Raw genomic sequence first — 18,115 nt, 5'->3', positions numbered from 1 at the left:
TAAGTTTTTCTACTCTTCAATGCTAGATACTAGCCTAGCCATACAACATGGTATTGAAGATTAATAATGCCGCATCCGCATGATAACTGGAGATAACTACTTGCCTTTCCCTGGAGATAAAGCCAATCATTCAAAGCCATCACTATTGGGAAAATGGAGGAAAACAAGGTGCCAGGAGGTTTCTTACCTCGATAATAGCATCTGTATCGTGTCACAGAACTGCAGATTTCTTTCCATAAAGTCAAGGGTAAGAATATTTTTGCAGAAGCAACAAAGGTGCATCACCTCATTCAATACATTGTCAACTCACAATTCTGCCTTGTTGGGATCGTCTTCAAACTGCGGCTTTCCTTCCCAAGTGCGAAATGTTTAAAAGTTTAGTAAACCATGTGAGGCTACGGTAGGTAGATTGATCCAAAGGCACACATATATTCAACCTGTAGATAAACAACGATATATATATGGAAACTTGGCAACATTATATAATATCACCATGATCATAGCGCGGGCATGTACATAAGTAAACTGGAATAAAGCCGATTAGTGCAGATCGTTCTCATCATAAAGTGCAGGTGGGAGTTTGGTAAGATATATATAGCTGCAGTGTGTACGTGAGTATCATTGGTATGATCATGCCGTTAGATGATAGCTCTCAGCGTCATGTTAAGAATTTGAAAAGTTGACACGGCTTAGCAGCAACCCCTACACATGCCAACTTATCAACTTTGTAAAAACAGACATGGGCTGTGATATGCGTGTAATCCGAGTGCACTCTATTCCCCATTTGAGCAACTGGTTTCAAAGTGTCATCCTTGTGGAGGAACAAAACAGTGCGAGAAGCATAGACCCTTGTTAATAGAGCACTTATCCGGTTCAGATATGGTATCGAGGGTGATATATGTGACATTGGTTAATAATGCCGCAATCGGATGAAAACTGGAGAAAAATACTTGTCTTCCTCTGCCATTTTCGTGCACATCCTGCATAATTTTGTTGACAAAGCTAATCGTTCAAGTCCATTTCCATTAGATTTCTCTCCACAAAGTCTAAGTGGGCTCCTTGTTTATAGTGGAAACACCCAACAACCTTGTTGAAAGAGGATACCTGCAAGAGGGCAGAGATGTACTGAGAAAGATAAGAGGAACAAATAATGTAGATCCAGAGTTCAGTGAGTTGGTGGAGGCCATTTGAATGGCACAACAAGTTAAGCATCCATTTAGAGACCTATGGAAGCGTAGAAACGTGCCTCAAGTTGTCATAGCAATTTGCCTTCAAATCTTTCAACGATTCACTAGTATCAACGCTATTATGTTTTATGCACCTCTGCTCTTTCAGTCATTGGGATTCAGAGTGATGCTTCGCTCTACTCTGCTATCATTACTAGTGTAGTAAATCTTGTTGGCACTATAATTTCAATATTCTCTGTTGATAGAGTGGGGCACAGAATGCTTCTTATTGAGGTCGGGGTGCAGATGTTTATTAACCAGGTGATAATTGGAGTTCTGTTGAGAGTAGGTTTCAAACAGGATGAACATCTTTCTCGTAGCACAACTATTGTGATAGTGGTTATGGTGTGCACATTTATTTCAGCATTTTCATGGTCATGCGGGCCTCTTGAATGGCCGATTCCCAGTGAAATATTCCCACTGGAAACTAGATCAGCCGGACAGAGTCTCACTACAAAGAATGTGCCAATTGAAGAAATAGCAGAGAAAGTGTGGAAACATCATTGGCTATGGAAGAAGTATGTGAGAGATGTTGATTTAAGTGAGGACGAAGGAGCATGTAAACTCTCAAAAACCCCTCAAAGGCTTGCAGATATTCTAATTTGAACATTTGATGCTCAATGGGTAAACATAATCATCCAATATGATCAATGTCATGGAGGGTACGTATGCAAGATTTGATCATATCATCATATGATCCTTTCTATTTTTCAAAGGACCATAATCTTGGGAGAATGAGATGCTTGGCAATTCTAAATGCAATTAGAGATTTGATGAACAAATAGTTACTATTTGATGGACATGTCTAAGGTCTAAAGTTTCAGGTCACATAGGTTAATTTTGCAGAGGTTAATTAACCTTCCAAAATTTCGTATTTTGGAAGTGGTTATTAACCACGGAGAGGTAGTTATTAACCTCTATGTCTATATAAGGACACCTTTTAGCTTTGTGAAAGGACTTTTTTTTTTTTGGTGGGAAAAATAAGGGAACACGATGCTGAAGTTTTGATCTAGGGATAAATTTTGGAAAGTATGTACACTTTTTATCTCTGAATTGAAAAATCTCTATTGCTTTCTTGGTGCAAGAAAATAATGGAATCTATAGTTTGAGTTCCCTCTTTTCGAATCTAAATTGTTTCAAATGTTGATTCTCTTTGTAGTGAGCATTCTCACGGTATGGTGTAGATGTTTATGAATCTGCGGATCAACGTTGTGCTAGTAATAGTTTTTCAAGCGTAGATCTTGATCATTGTTATTAGCAATTTTAAGTTAGTAGTTTGAGAAAGCTTTGAAGTCGTGTGGTGCATTCGTCATCATGAGCTTTCTCCCCTTTCATTTTAATTTTATATCTATTTGAAAAGCTTCAAAATTATATCATATGAGGGAGCTGCCCCTCCAAACACAGAGGAAGGTCGGATATCAAGGGCCTATCCAACTGTTGTGAATGGTTTGCCACACATTCCGTTGGGCAATTCTTCTGTGACAAATCTGTTTACCAAAAAAGTGTAAATCGAATGTTACATTCCTAGTCTCATCGTGGAGCTTACCAATTCCTGGAGCAAGATTCGTTCATAAAGGATTCTGAATACAATGGTATCTCAGCGAAACCTGCAAGGGTTGCCAGTCTCTTGGCAGGCTCTGTGCTTATGATAAAACCAATCCGAGCCATATTTATTGCAAGCGGCCTAAAAGTGAGTGTATCTTCATTCCATACTAATATCACTTCCCTTTCTAATAATTATTTTTATAAAATATTTCTTTAGTAGGCGAACGACCTGAAATTTTTGGAATTTATATACTGTCGAACCGAATAGCTGCAAATTATACTCTAAATGTTTGTCACAAAAATTTTGTCTGTGTCATTGCAGACAAGCCTCCAGCCAAGGCTAGCATCCTAGGTAAGCATCCTTGGGCATAAGATCTTCACTAGTTTTGGTCTGCGACGATGTAAGCATTCCATTGGAAAAAATTATGTTACAAATGTAAATGGCGAAGTATTTTATATATTAAAGAGAGATAAAAAATGATCAATATATACAAAAGGAGATTAGAATAGAATAGAAACATTCTATTCTACACTGCACCTCAATATTAGAAACATTCTAATATTTACAATAAACTACAACAGTGAGCATTAAAGATTATTCTAATACCCCCCATAATGCTCAATCTATTTACTACACCAATAGATCCCCTGAATTTAACAAACTTGTCAGGACCAAGGGGTTTTGTGAAAATATCTGCTGGTTGCTCTGACGTAGGGACATAGAGTAACTGAATAGATCCATCTTCTACTAACTGTCGGATATAATGGCAATGAGGCTCTATGTGCTTGGTTTGTTCATGAAACACTGAGTTTTTGGCAAGTTTGAGTACTACCTGATTGTCTGAAAACAAAGAAGTTGGACCTGCTTGAGAAATATGCATATCTGCAAGCATCTGATGGAGCCAAACTGCTTCACAAGCTGCCTTGACAGCTCTTCTATATTCTACTTTTGTAGAGGAGAGTGCATGTGCCCGTTGCTTCTTACTGGTCCAGGTAATTGTTGCAGATTCAATTATGAACACATAACCAAAAGTAGATTTCCTATCATCAACTGAGCCGGCCCAATCAGAATCGATGAATCCACTAAGCTGAGGAGTAGTACTCCTTGTGTAAAGAAGACCATAATCTGAAACCTGTACATAGCGTAACACACGTTTTGCTGCAATCCAATGATCAGTCTTGGGGTTCGTCATGAACCGAGAGATGTAGCTGACTGCAAAACTGAGATTAGGTCTAGTAGTAGTAAAATAGATGAGACTACCTACTAGCTTCCTGAAGAGTGTTTCATCTACAGGAGGAGAATCAGATTGTGCGGATAATTTCAGACCAGTCTCCATAGGAGTGGAGGCAAGTTTGCAATCCTGCATTCGAACCTGTCAAGCAAATTTTTGGCATACTTGGACTGAGACAAAAAAATATTGTTGTCAGTCTGCCAAACCTCAATACCTAAACAATAATGAAGCAATCCAAGATCGGTCATATCAAAAGTTCTGCATAGATCTTGTTTGATATTTGAAATCAAATGCTCTGAACTCCCAGTAATGGTCAGATCATCTACGTAGATAACAAGAAAAAGAATTTCATTACGAGAGTGTTTAATATACAAATTACTATCTGACGGCCTACGCTAAAATCCCTGAGTAACCAAGTACTGATCAATCTTTATGTACCAAGCCCTAGGAGCCTGTTTAATACCATAGATGGCCTTCTGGAGTTTACATACAGTTGGTTCTAAACCGGCAACCTTTAAACCTAGGGGTTGCGTCATGTAGACTTCTTCCTATAATTCACAATTGAGAAAAGCACTCTTCACATCCATCTGATGAACTCTCCAACCATACTGAGCTGCAATAGCAAGAAGAATGCGAATAGTACTCATCTTGGCTATTGGAGCAAATGTCTCCTCATAGTCAGTGCCTTCATGCTAGGTGAATCCTCGAGCAACAAGTCTAGCTTTGTATTTGTCCAGGGTACCATCTACATGGTACTTGACCTTATAGACCCATTTACAGCTGATGGGTTTCTTCCCAAGAGGAAGATCTGAAAGAACCCGGGTATGGTTCTTTTGAAGACTTTGAAGCTCAACATCCATTGCATGTTCCCATTCTAGAATTCCTTTGGCCTCTACATATGTCTGGGGCTCAAGGATACTATGGATGTTGGCCATAAGAGCTATATTGACTGTGTTGTGCTGAATGCTCTTATTTCTGGAGGTTCTACCCTCAATGAGTTCATCAGGATGAAGATCACTAATCGTTTTAGCCCACCATTTTGGCCGAAGAGTCGAGGAGCCAATATCAAATGCTGTCAGAATAGCTGGATGAGGAGCAGGAGTAGTGGCTGTATTATTAGGAGATGCCTGAGGTGGTGTATCAGTAACATCATATAACTCATGTAAAATAGAAGAACCCAAGTCAGAGATTGCTGAAGACTGAATCTCGGAATGTGGTGGAGAGTCAGAGAGCAGAAATGGTTTGAGTTCCTCATCAAATACAACATCATAATTAAAGATTAAATGATCAGTATTTACATCAATCAGCCTATAGGCTTTATGTGTTTGACTATATCCTGTAAACATAAGTTTTTGGCTTTTGGAATCCAACTTAGTGCATTTGGCATCAGGAATCCATACATATGCCGAAGAGCCAAAAACTTTCAAATGGTTGATCCTAGGTTTGCGACCAGACCAGGCTTCCTCAGGAGTCTTTTTATTAATGGCAAGGGTGAGTGACTGGTTAAGAAGATAGACCACTATGGATACTGATTTTGCCCAATATTTTCTAGGAACATTTCTATGTTCTAGCATAGCCCTAGCCATTTTTGTGATGGTATAGTTTTGACGCTCTACAACACCATTTTGCTGAGAAGTGTGAGGTGTGGTCAACTGATGTCTAATGCCATGAGTAGTATAGAAGGCAGAGAAAGAAGAAGAACAAAATTCCCCCCCATTATCGGTCCTAAGATTACGGATGGAGGAACTAGACTCTTTTTCTACTAGAGCTTTAAATTGTTGAAATACAGGAAAAGCATCTGATTTTTTCTTATGAAAATATACCCACATTTTGCAAATGAAATCATCCACAAAGAGTAAGAAGTACTTGTTCCCAAAAATATAAGAAGTATTCATAGGACCACATACATGAACGTGGACCAACTGTAGCACTCTAGATGTCTTCCATGATTCGCCATTCTTAAATGGTGTCCTATGTTGCTTCCCTGCTTGGCAAGCTCCACAAACGCGATAGTTCTGGGTTTGGATGTTAGGTAGGCCATGGACTAAATTATCTCAAGCAAGTTGTGCTAGATATTGCATGTTCAAATGACCATATCGTTGATGAGAGATGTTTTTGAGAGCAGATGATTTGGCAATGAAGGCATGCTCAAGAGAATCTCTTGAATCTATATGTCTATAAATACCATGATCCTCAAGACCGATAGCAAGGGTAGTGCGAGAAGCACGATCAATAATCGAACACTTATTTCCACTCAAGATGACATCCAACTGAGGGGAGTGCTTCATAATCTGACTAACAGACAGAAGATTATGTTTCATGCCAAGAACATAACATACATTGAGAAACATGAGTTTTCCTCCTCCAGACTGAATTTGAACATTGTCTTTGTTGACAATATTGTATTCTTCGCTGCCTCCAAAGATTACTGAATCAGAATAGGGAGTGAATTCAAAAAACCAATTATGCCTATGAGTAAATTGTCGGGAGACACCAGAATCGATGTACCAAGCAAAAGATTTCGCATGATTTGTAGGTATGCTGGCCATAAATGCATGATAGATAGATTCTTTCTGCTCTGAGTGCTGGGCAGCATTGGCTTGATGTTGAATTGAGTCTGACTTCTGATGCTGCTGATATAGATGTTCATAACATGTGAATATCTCAAATGGCACAAATTTTGAGGTGATAAAATTAAAGACCCAAAAAAATTGGAGAAGAACCCAGAAAAGAGCTCGAAAAACCTAAAAACAAAATGTTGTCGAAATTTGAATCTGCTGGCTTGAAAATTAAGGCATGAAAAATAAGACACCCATAAAAAATTGATGAAGACCCATTTGAGATCTCGAGAAACCCACCAAGAATATGAGATCATAAATTTTTTCTAAGGTTAAAAACTAGGGTTTCAAAGAAAACCCTAATTGGCAGTTATGGAGGATGAATTAGCATAGAAAGTGGTCGATCTTAGTTGCAGAATGGGGGAATTTTTATTTTATTTTATTACTGAGATGGCAAAGGTAACATATAAAAAAAAATGATTTTACCTTAAAACTGCGAGTTTTTGGATTGAAAAATCGTGTTTTTAGGAGCTCACGATTTGCAATCGAACTGAGAAAATGGCGGATTTATATTTAAGACGCTCATAGCAAAGGATGAGACGTGATTTGGAGCCAAAAATAGATGTATTTCAGACGTATTTCAAATGCTCAAAGGAAGAGATATGATTTGGCAGATTTGAAATAAAATACAGATGTTTTTCCACGAATTCATAGACTTTTTATGTTGAAACCCTAGTGCTCTAATACCATGTTACAAATGTAAATGGCGGAGTATTTTATATATTAAACAGAGATCAAAATGAATTGAGGTGTTGCCAATAGTTTAGGTACTGAAAGTGCCATTAGCACACACAACTTTTTTTTCCTGAGTATATATGTTCATCTTTCTATTTTTTTAACTGTGTCTTTCATTGAGGTGAATATAAACCTTCTAATTTGAGCCTCCATTTCGGTGGGGTTATTGGAAGCGTTGCTTTATTACTTATGGGAGCATTACTTCTCTTCTTTAATCGGAAGAGAATTTTACCCACTTCCCCTCAGAAACTCGATCATTCTGGCATAGAAAAATTCCTGCAAGATTATGTTCATCAAATGCCATGTAGATATTTGTACCCTCGGCTCAAGAAAATTACTAGTCAATTTGCACATAAAATAGGGGAACGAGGTTTTGGTGTGGTATATAAAGGAAATCTGCAAACTGGTGAACTGGTGGCCGTCAAAATGCTTGATCAGTCAAGGTGGTGTGAGAATCAGTTCATCAATGAAGGTGCAACAATATGAAGGATCCATCATGTTCATTTGGTTCACCTGATGGGATATTGCTTTGAAGAACACATAAATGCATTGATGGATGGGCAAAGGACAAAAAATAACAAAGACACACAACAATACGATGTGTTGCCGCACAATAAACTATATTATATTTCATTCCCCCGTAATCTCAAATGAGTACATAGTGCTTTTTATAAGAAAGCATACAATATTCTAGAGAAACCTACCATTAGCTGAGAAGACAAAACATCTACAAACTTCTAGAAAAATATTAGAGCTGACTCAAACTTTTGGAACACACCCTAAACCTAAACCTAATAATGTAGAAGTATAGATTACAAAATGAGAGATCTAGAACTCTCGATGAGCAGATGACAATAAATAAAATAGTTGGAGTAGGTAAAGGTAGGGGAAATTAAAAGGACAACTAGAAGCCTATGTCACCAACACTCCCCCTTAATCTTCACTACCATGTATGCCTGTAATACCAATACTTTCTCGAAGACATTCAAAGACATTCTTTGCAAGAGGCTTTGTGAAAATGTCTGCCAATTGTTCTTTGGACCTGCAAAACTTAAGACATATGTCACCATTGTTCACTAATTCATGAATATAATGATATCTTATATCTATATGTTTACTATGTTGATGAAAGATATGATTTTTTGATAAAGCGATTGCAGAATTATTATCACAATATAATCTTGTAGATTCTTCTTATGAATGCTTCAAATTTGCAAGTACTCTTCTCATCCACATTGCTTGACATGTTACTAATGTTGTTGCAACATATTCTACTTCAGCTGATGATAATGTCACAATTGGTTACTTCTTAGATGCCCAAGAAATAGCTCCTGATCCTAGGTGAAAGATGTCCTGAAGTGCTTCTTTTATCATCAAAGCTACCTACCTAGTCACTATCTGTATAGCCAATTAGCTTGTAATGATCTGAATGTGCATATAAGATCCCAAAGTTCTTTGTTCTAGCTATATACCTCAAAATCCTCTTTCCAACTTTCCAATGAGTTTCTTTTGGTTTGTCCATGAATCTAGAAATGAGACTAACTCCATGCATTATATCTGGTCTTGTAGCTATCAAATATAAAAGGCTGCCAACTAATCTTTTGAATAAAGTTGTGCCCACATTAGGACTTTCATCATTCTTGCTAAGTTTTATACCCAATGCAACTAGTGTAGGGGTTGAATTCACATTTGTCATTTTAAATCTTTTCAACAAATTAGTAGCATACTTACTTTGAGAAATGAAAATGCGTTGATCATTTTGATTTACTTGTATCCCAAGAAAATATCTCATGAGTCCCAGATCAGTCATATCAAATTCATTTTTCATGGCTGCCTTGAAATTATTAATTGACATATTACCAATGAATATCAAATCATCTACATATAAGAAAACTATTAATATTTCTCCTTCATTGTTCACTTTGACATACAAAGTTGGTTCATATCCACACTTACTAAAACCATTATTCACAAAATAAGAGTCTATTCTATTGTACCAAGCTCTAGGAGCTTGCTTCAAGCCATATAGTGCCTTCTTCAGCTTGTATACCTTATGTTCTTCCCCCAAAATTTCATATCCCAATGGTTGTTTTATATACACTTCTTCTAAAATGCCATTCAAGAATGCTGATTTCACATCCATTTGATAAACCTTCTAATTATTTTGGGCTACAATAGATAAAATCATTCTAATACTGTCTAATCTTGCCATAGGTACAAATGTCTCATTGTAGTCTATACCCAGTTGTTGTGTGAAGCCTTTGGCTACAAGTCTTGCCTTGCGTTTCTCTATGTTTCCATCAACGTTATATTTTGTTTTGTATACCCACTTAACTCCAATCACATCCTTGCCTTTAGGAAGATCTACTAAGTCCCAAGTATCATTCTTTTCTATTGACTGAAATTATTCATCCATGGCTGAAATCCATTTGTCATCTTTAATAGCTTCTTCAAAATAAATTGGTTCAGCATGTGCTAAGAGTACAAAATTAATGCAAAAATCATCATTTTCAGCCTCTTTTAATTCATCATATATGTCTCTAAGACTTCGTGTCTTCCTTGAAGTATTTATAGATCTTGATCTTAGTGAAGCAAGTGTTAGATTAGATGATTCACTGCTATTAGTGCTTACTAGAGTAGTAGTGCTTTGAGTGGTAGGTGCCCTTGTAGGTGTTTTAGGAACATTTGTTTGTATTGTAGAATGCACATCTTGAGTTTCATTTTCTTGTGGAACACTAGCTGCAACTGTAGTTTACTTATCCAAGCTACCATCCCATGCTTCTTCTTCTACAAACTCAACATCACGACTTATTATTAACTTCTTTGAGATGGGATTGTATAGCCTATATGCCTTAGATTGTTCATTATATCCCACAAATATGCACTTTTGTCCTCTATCATCCAATTTTTGTCTCACTTCTTGAGGTACCAATGAGTATGCCACACAACTAAATATTCTCAAATGTGCTATATTGTGCTTCCTTTTGCTCCAAGCTTCTTCTGGTGTTTTATTTATTACTGCTTTTGTTGGAAATCTATTTAGTATGTATGTTGAACATGCAACTGCTTCAGCCCAATACTCATTTGGCAAGTGTTTTTCCTTTAACATACTCCTTGTCATCTCCATAATTGTTTTATTTTTTCTTTCTACTACTCCATTTTTTTGTGGAGTGTACCTTGTTGTAAATTGTTTCCATATGCCATTTTCTTTGCAAAAATTCAGAAAATCATTTGATATGTATTCTCCACCTTGATCGGTTCTTAATGTTTTAATAGAGTATCCACTTTCTTTCTCAACTTTTGCCTTGAATTCTTTAAAAATAGAAAATACATCTGATTTTTACTTCACAAAATAAACCCAAACTTTTCTGCTGAAATCATCAATAAATGTCAAGAAATAAAGTTTTCCGCTTAAGGATGGTGTTTGCATTGGCCCACAAAGATCTAAATGGACTATCTCAAGTGGATGTTTTTCTCTATAAGACTTTCCAACTGAAATTTTTTCTCTATGTTGCTTTGCCAAAATACAACTCTCACATGTCTTCTTAAGTGGCTCTATTGATGGCAACCCATAGACCATTTTTTTCTTATATAAGAGTTGTAACCCTTTAAAGTTTAAATGGCCAAACCTTAAATGCCATAGCCAAGATTCATTTTTGTGTAAAGTTTTGAATGCAGATTCAACTACTTTTTGCAATTCGTTTGGCTCTAAGAATAATTCACTTTGAATTTTAAGTGGGAACATTCTATTTTGAGTCATTTCAACTTTTGCAATCAGCCTATTGCTTGGTCTTTTATCTAGAATCACACATTAACCATTTTCAAAATGTATTCTATATCCCTTTTGTACTAGTTGTCCAATGCTTATCAGATTGTGTTGCAATCCAGGAACATAATATACATCAAGAATTTCCTTTTCTTCACCTTTCTTAGTTCTTATGCTAATTGACCCTTTTCCGATGACTGAGATTTGATGATCATTCCCCAACTTAAACTCTGATTTTATTGATTCATCTATTGTTGAAAATATCTCCTTAGACCCACTCATATGGTTACTACAACCACTATCTAAGAACCATACTTCTTTCGAACTCTCTTGTGCAACATTGCATGTTATCAAGATGGTGTTTTGCTCACTAGTGTTGGGCTGACTTTCATTTGTAAAATGTGCCTTTTACCTATTCATGTCATATTGTCTTTTTCTACACTTAGATGCAAAATGCCCAAATTTATTACAATAATGACATTGGATGTTAGATTTGTCATACATTTCTCCTTGATGATGGTTGCGCCCCCTTCCACTTGTTGATGTGAAATTAGTTTGTGAGCTTGATGCTGGCCTTCTACTATCAAACTGTGGATTTTCTCTTCCTCCTCTTGGTGTAAAATGTCCTATGCCTCTACTGTAATATGATCTTCCTCTTGTTCTTCCAAATGAAAGTTGAGTCTTGAAAGCATTCTCCAATGATGAAGTTCCTGAACAATTCAACCTTTGTTCATGTGATAAGAGATAACTCATTAACTCATCTATTGATAACAAGGAGAGATCCTTAGATTCTTCAATGGCTACAACTCTTGAATCAAAATTATTTGGTAGACTTCTAAGTATTTTCTCTACAACTTGTTGATCCCCAAGGGTTTCTCCATATGATCTAATCTGATTTACTATCCCCATTGTTTGAGTGAAGAATAAGTCTATTGAATTTGAATCTTTCATTTGTAAATTTTCAAAATCTCTTCTAAGATTTTGTAACTTTGAAGTTTTTACCTTTCTTGTGCCCTGGTATGTTGATTGCAAGTTGTCCCATGTTTGCTTTGAGCTTGTGACAGTAGCTACCTTTGGAAATATTGCTTCCTCCACTACCTGATGAATAAAAGAACAGTGCCTTAGCATCCTTTTTCTTATTTTCCTTTAATAAATCTTTTTTAGCTTGTGAAAGAGCTTGATATGCCTGCTGGTCTACTGGTTCAGGGAACCCACTTTTAACTAAATCCCAAACATCCTAAGAACGAAAAAGTGTTTTCATTTTGATGCTCCAATAATCATAATTTTTGCCATTAAAAGTAGGAATTTGTGGCTGTGAAATACTTCCACTGGTTCCTGCCATGATTTAACAGTAAAACTTTCTGACTTGTAACCACTACAAACCCTTTCTCTTTCTTCCTCACATAGCAACTATGATCTCTTCCTTATATATTTTTTCTCTCATTTCCCCTTCACCCACAATGACATCTGCCTATAAAAATAATGCCCAAATTTTCTATAGCTCTGATACCAATCTGATGGATGGGTAGAGGATAAAAAATAAAAAAGGCATAGAACAATATGATGTGTTACTGCACAATAAACTATATTATATTTCATTCCCCCATAATCTCAAATGAGTACATAGTGCTTTTTATAAGAAATCAAACAATATTCTAGAGAAATCTACCATTAGCTGAGAAGACAAAACATCTACAAACTTCTAAAAAAATATTAGAGTTGACTCAAACTTTTGGAACAAACCCTAAACCTAAACCTAATAATGTAGAAGTATATATTACAAAATGAGAGATCTAGAACTCTCAATGAGAAGACAACAATAAATAAAATAGTTGGAGTAGGTAAAGGCAGTGGAGATTAAAAGGACAGCTGGAAGCCTATGTCACCAACACGCATTGTGTATGAGTACATGCCTAATGGATCTCTAGACAAGTTTATATTTACAGGAAGGTATGAGAAACAAATCCTAAATTAGGAACAACTATATTCAATTACTTTAGGTGCAGCTCATGGAATAGCCTATTTGCACCAAGATTGTCACAATCGTATAATCCATTTTGACATAAAACCCCACAATATTTTATTAGATAAGGATTTCACCCCCAAAATAGAAAATTTTGGTTTGGAAAAATTGTATGGGAGGGGAGATGATCACATATCAATGACAGCTACGAGAGGAATGCTAGGATATGCTACTCCAGAGGTGTGGAATAGAAATTTGGGGTCTGTGAAAGAGAAATCAAATGTTTACAACTTTGGTATGGTCTTATTGGAGATGGATGGAGGAAGGAAGAACATTGAGTTGTAGGTAAGACGGTCCAGTCAGTTGTATCTTTGAGAGTGGGTGTTCAAGTTGATGGAGATTGGGCAGCTGGAAAGAGGATTGAGTAGAATTGGTAAAGTAGAAATAGAACATGAAGAGATGGAGAAAGCAATAAGACTGGCCAAAGTAGGTTTGTGGTGTATTCAACACAATTCAAGAGACTAGCTGAGCATGAGTAGAGTGGTTCAAATGTTGGAAGGAAATGGTGATGATGTTAGCAATCCTCCCCTACCTTTCGATCCATCAACTATGACTGCAGCTTCCATATATTTGAGCAAGGAGTCTTCCGTGTAAGTAACCTAGGGAATGCCTTCGGAACTCATCAATCTAATCAGTGACATAATCCCAAGGAAATCAAAACAAAAAAGTGAGATCACATAGATGAAAAGAATGTGACCTCACCGAATATGGTAGTTGTTACCTTGATTATACTTTATTGTCTAGATTTTTTTTTAACGAGAACAGTTATCCTATGTTCAGTGTGTGGATTTTAATATTAACTTATGTTTTCTTAAAGCAAGGACAACTTTTTGTTTTTGAGGATTCTAGAATGATTTTTAATTATAGAGTCATGTTATAATTATTTTTTATATTATCGTATGTGTATTGAAAGAAGATTTATACAACAGAATTACAAATCTAGAGTAGCCATTCAATAAAGAAAATAACTATAGACTGGCAAATACTAGTTACAACATTAAGGAAAAATTCAACATGACATAATACTAATGAAAAATGAAGCATATGTCATGTCCATATAAACAACAAAAATTTGATTGCTATGAGTAAAATTAACTGCTCCTGAAAGAAGTATTCCAGTAGAAAAAGGACTAGTTACATTGCATGAAAAATAGTTGCTATGAGTAAAATTAACTTCTATTGAAAGAAGTATTATAGTAGAAAAAGGACTAGTTACATGTTTGACAAGTAGCAATAGTAGATATGTATGCATCTCTATAACTCATGTAAGTTGGGTGAGTGTGATTCTAAGTGTGATCCTAAGTGTGAGTTGTTAGATTAGTGTAATTAGAATTTATTAATTTTTTTAAATAACAATTATGTTAAACAAAATATTTTGAATTGTTTGTTTGTATTGCTTTGAATATTCTTCACCTTTTCAATTGGGGTAGCTTCCTTTATACAAATTAGAAATTTCTTCACCTTTAGATTGGTGCTGGTATGTAGTCTCACCTTTTATTTCTATTTAGAAGATTCTCATTCCTTTCTTTGTGGCAGCTCCAAATTCAAATGTGATTGCTTTAATTAAAAAATAATGATCTAATCTTGCCAAGGTGATCTCTTCTTGTACAAGAAGAATTTTTTCTTTAGTTGATAATGAAAAAACTTCAAATTGTGTTTTGAATCATCATTGAAGGAATATACTTTTCATATTTGTGGTTTGAGTTTACTCCTTGGGATGGGTGTTGAATATGAGCTCTTAGAGAGAGTAGATCCTATTTTTTAGGATCTATTTATTGGTATTAAATTTGAACTAATTTGGCCAAAGCCATGTGTCATTGATGTTGATGAAGTTTTATTTATTAATTTATAATTTGTCATATCCAAATAGCTTTAGGGGCAAGACCATCGAACTTATTGTTCAACTAGTATTTGTATTATTCCTTTCAGAATAATAAAAACTACAACTGATGTCACCAACTCAAACTCTTTCTTTGTCTTCTTACCGTGTCTTTTTTGCACCAAACACTTTTGAGATCTCAATACTAGATCTCAAAATTTACATCACAATATTCTCTTTGATCGTTTACTCAAATTTACCAATCTTCTTTACTTATCACATTCACTTGATACGTTCACACTTCGTCACAAGGAAAATAAATTTCCTTTATACCAAGTCCAAAAAATAATTCATTTAGTTGACCTTGGAGCTTTTCCAAATATAATTACAATATGACCTCATTAAGATAACACACGACATTACATCTTTTCATAATTACATAGCATTGTCAGCTCATAGTCTTGGTAACTTCTCACATGTATGAATTCAGACTTTGTTCACTTGCTAAGGTCATCAATAGGATCTCTCCTTCCTCTATCTAGTTGTGATCAACTAGATTCTATCCCTTTTAGTAGGTACAATCCAATTACCAAAAACCACTTCTTAAGAACTTTGTCTTTAAACTATCTTCTGCAAATCTTGAATAACTGCTTCTAGTCTTTGACTTACTACATGCACACTTAACCACTAAATTAGGACACTCTATATAACATGTCCCCAATTGTGTTTGACCTCATCTTGAATAATGGATTCGAACAATCTCGATCTTTATCTCCTATTCTACCAATCTTCTTAGTATGTTGACATCAATGACAAACATAATCATGAATGCAATAGATAATCATGCTGAGAATCTCTCCAATGCTCCAACAATGCTAGGATATTCCCCCATAAGAATATCATTAACACTAATGATAAAAATCCTCCCCTTTGGCATTGATGGCAACATAGATGAAAAACATATAGGTTCCAAGAATACCAAACATATCATTATGCTACAAATGTTTCTCTCATCTTTTCAAATCCTCTTCATCAATCAAATGTGAATCTCTTAGGAACAACTCTTCATCAATATTGTTTCTCCCTCCTTGATATACTTCCCCATTAACATCAATACTCTATTAATGTACAATTCTTCCCCATTATTATCTTCATGTACTTCTCTCCCCCATAAGTAGGAGATGTTTTTCATGCATTTTCTAACCCATTGACATCAATGAAAAATACATCATTATGTCATCCTACTATTCAATATCTTCAACCATCTCAAGTTTCTAAAGATGTTGTATAATACCAGCTACTAGGAGCCCTTCATGACTTAGCTTAATCATAGATAATCCCTCATAGAGGAAGCATCAAAATTCAATCCAGATAAGCAATAGTGCTTTGTACCACTGGACTAATGCAAGCTCTTCCTAATCTACTCTGATGTAGCTAAGGCATAACCTGTTACAAATAGGGATTATTGAAAGAAGGGGTGAATCAATAATCTACAAACTTTAATCACCAACTGGGTATTATTACTTACTTTAAACCATGCATAACAAACCAATAAAGTAATGTTGAACAATAATAGTAACAAAACACAAATATAACTTATAAACCATATTTTTTTAACTAGGGAAACTTTGACCAAGGGAAAACTTGGGTGGGGATGATACCCACTAGATAATATATTGATATATGTTCCTTGTTAGAGGATGGACCCTATTAGGAGTCAATGAGAAAATCTAGTATAATAGTCCCTGTTAGGAGACTTTGAATCCATGTTAGAAGATTCTAGCTTGAATAGGAGTTGTGATGTATGCAAGATGAGCTCATTGTCCAAACATGCAATTTCAACTACAAGAAGAGCTCACTACACATACAAGTAATCTACTATTATTTTCCTTCCTTGTATGATCTCTAATCTTTAGCTAAATCTCGGATCACCAAATAGTTCATAAAAAACTTCACATATATTGGTTTCACAAAAGTTCGCTCTCAAGTTCACACACTTAATACATAATAGCGCATGCACGCATGCGCACGCGCGCGCGCGCACACACACACTTTTCTTATTACAAGAAGTCCTTTGCATAAATACCATGTCTTTACATAAAATACTGTTGGGTTGGCCAGGACCATAATTCACTTTTTCAAGTTAGAGTAAACATCTAGGATGTCAATCCTAATTGGACAAATAATTATTTTGCAACCAAAACAATTCTTTCCTACAATTTTGTTGTCCTATTTTATCAAAACACAATTAACTCTATTTCATACAGTTTGTACAAACTTTTGGAGATATACACATCATTACCAACATTTATACTATCTCCATGTAACTTTTCTTGCCATAATATGACATTTGCAACATGTTATAAACAAAACAGTACACTACTGTAAACCAAATTCTATACTTAGACAATTTTCTAATAACCAAACACTAAGTATCTTTATTTCTTAGGTTTCCTATCAACATGTACCTCATGTGTTGCCCATGTGTTGTCATTAATGAAAATAATTATATATCACAATTAGCCAATTGTCAACAATCTCCCCCTTTGGCATTGACAGAAACAAAATAGGGAAAATTGGCTAAGTGACAAAAACAAACTATCAAAATAAACATTACATCTATTACAACTTTACATATATATGCTCTCCCTTACAATATACTTCATACTACACATGTATCTCTCCCAAAAATGACATGTATACAATTTTCTTTGCTATTACTTCCCCTTTAACATCAATGACAAAGGTTAAAATGTGAAGATTTTGTCCAAAAACTATCAAAGTTGTTGTCATTGTCTTTATGCTAAAATAATCTTTATACAATCTTCAAAAATAGTCTTCAAGTTGTCCATATCTTTTGTCCAATGTCTTTTATAGACTCTGCTGATGAGAGAATTGTGCATAATGCATATGATGCAATCTCAATTGCATTGATATCTGAATACAAAGAGTTAGTATATGTGTCCTTAGTCTTAACACATTCTTCTAGCTACTTCTCAACAAATAATAACTTCAGAGAAATAGATTCTCTGAAATTAGATGTTCTCTTCAATATCTTCTCTTTCTAAAGTTCCAATTTCCTTATCTCATAGTGAACACTGGCAACTTGACTCTCAATATCATAAACTTTACTTGATGGGTACTAGATTGG

General features: G+C 35.4%; 1 pseudogene; it reads left to right on the top strand.

The window, feature by feature from the left end:
* The first annotated feature begins 739 nt into the window (after positions 1-739).
* On the top strand, positions 740-13,739 carry LOC149571567 (rust resistance kinase Lr10-like; annotated as a pseudogene).
* Positions 13,740-18,115: the final 4,376 nt, after the last annotated feature.

Source organism: Cupressus sempervirens, chromosome 2, assembly GCF_028749045.1.
Source record: "Cupressus sempervirens isolate cs-2001-9-10 chromosome 2, ASM2874904v1, whole genome shotgun sequence".
In the NCBI taxonomy this organism is placed as follows: Eukaryota; Viridiplantae; Streptophyta; class Pinopsida; order Cupressales; family Cupressaceae; genus Cupressus; species Cupressus sempervirens.
This window is presented reverse-complemented; position numbering and strand designations above follow the sequence as displayed.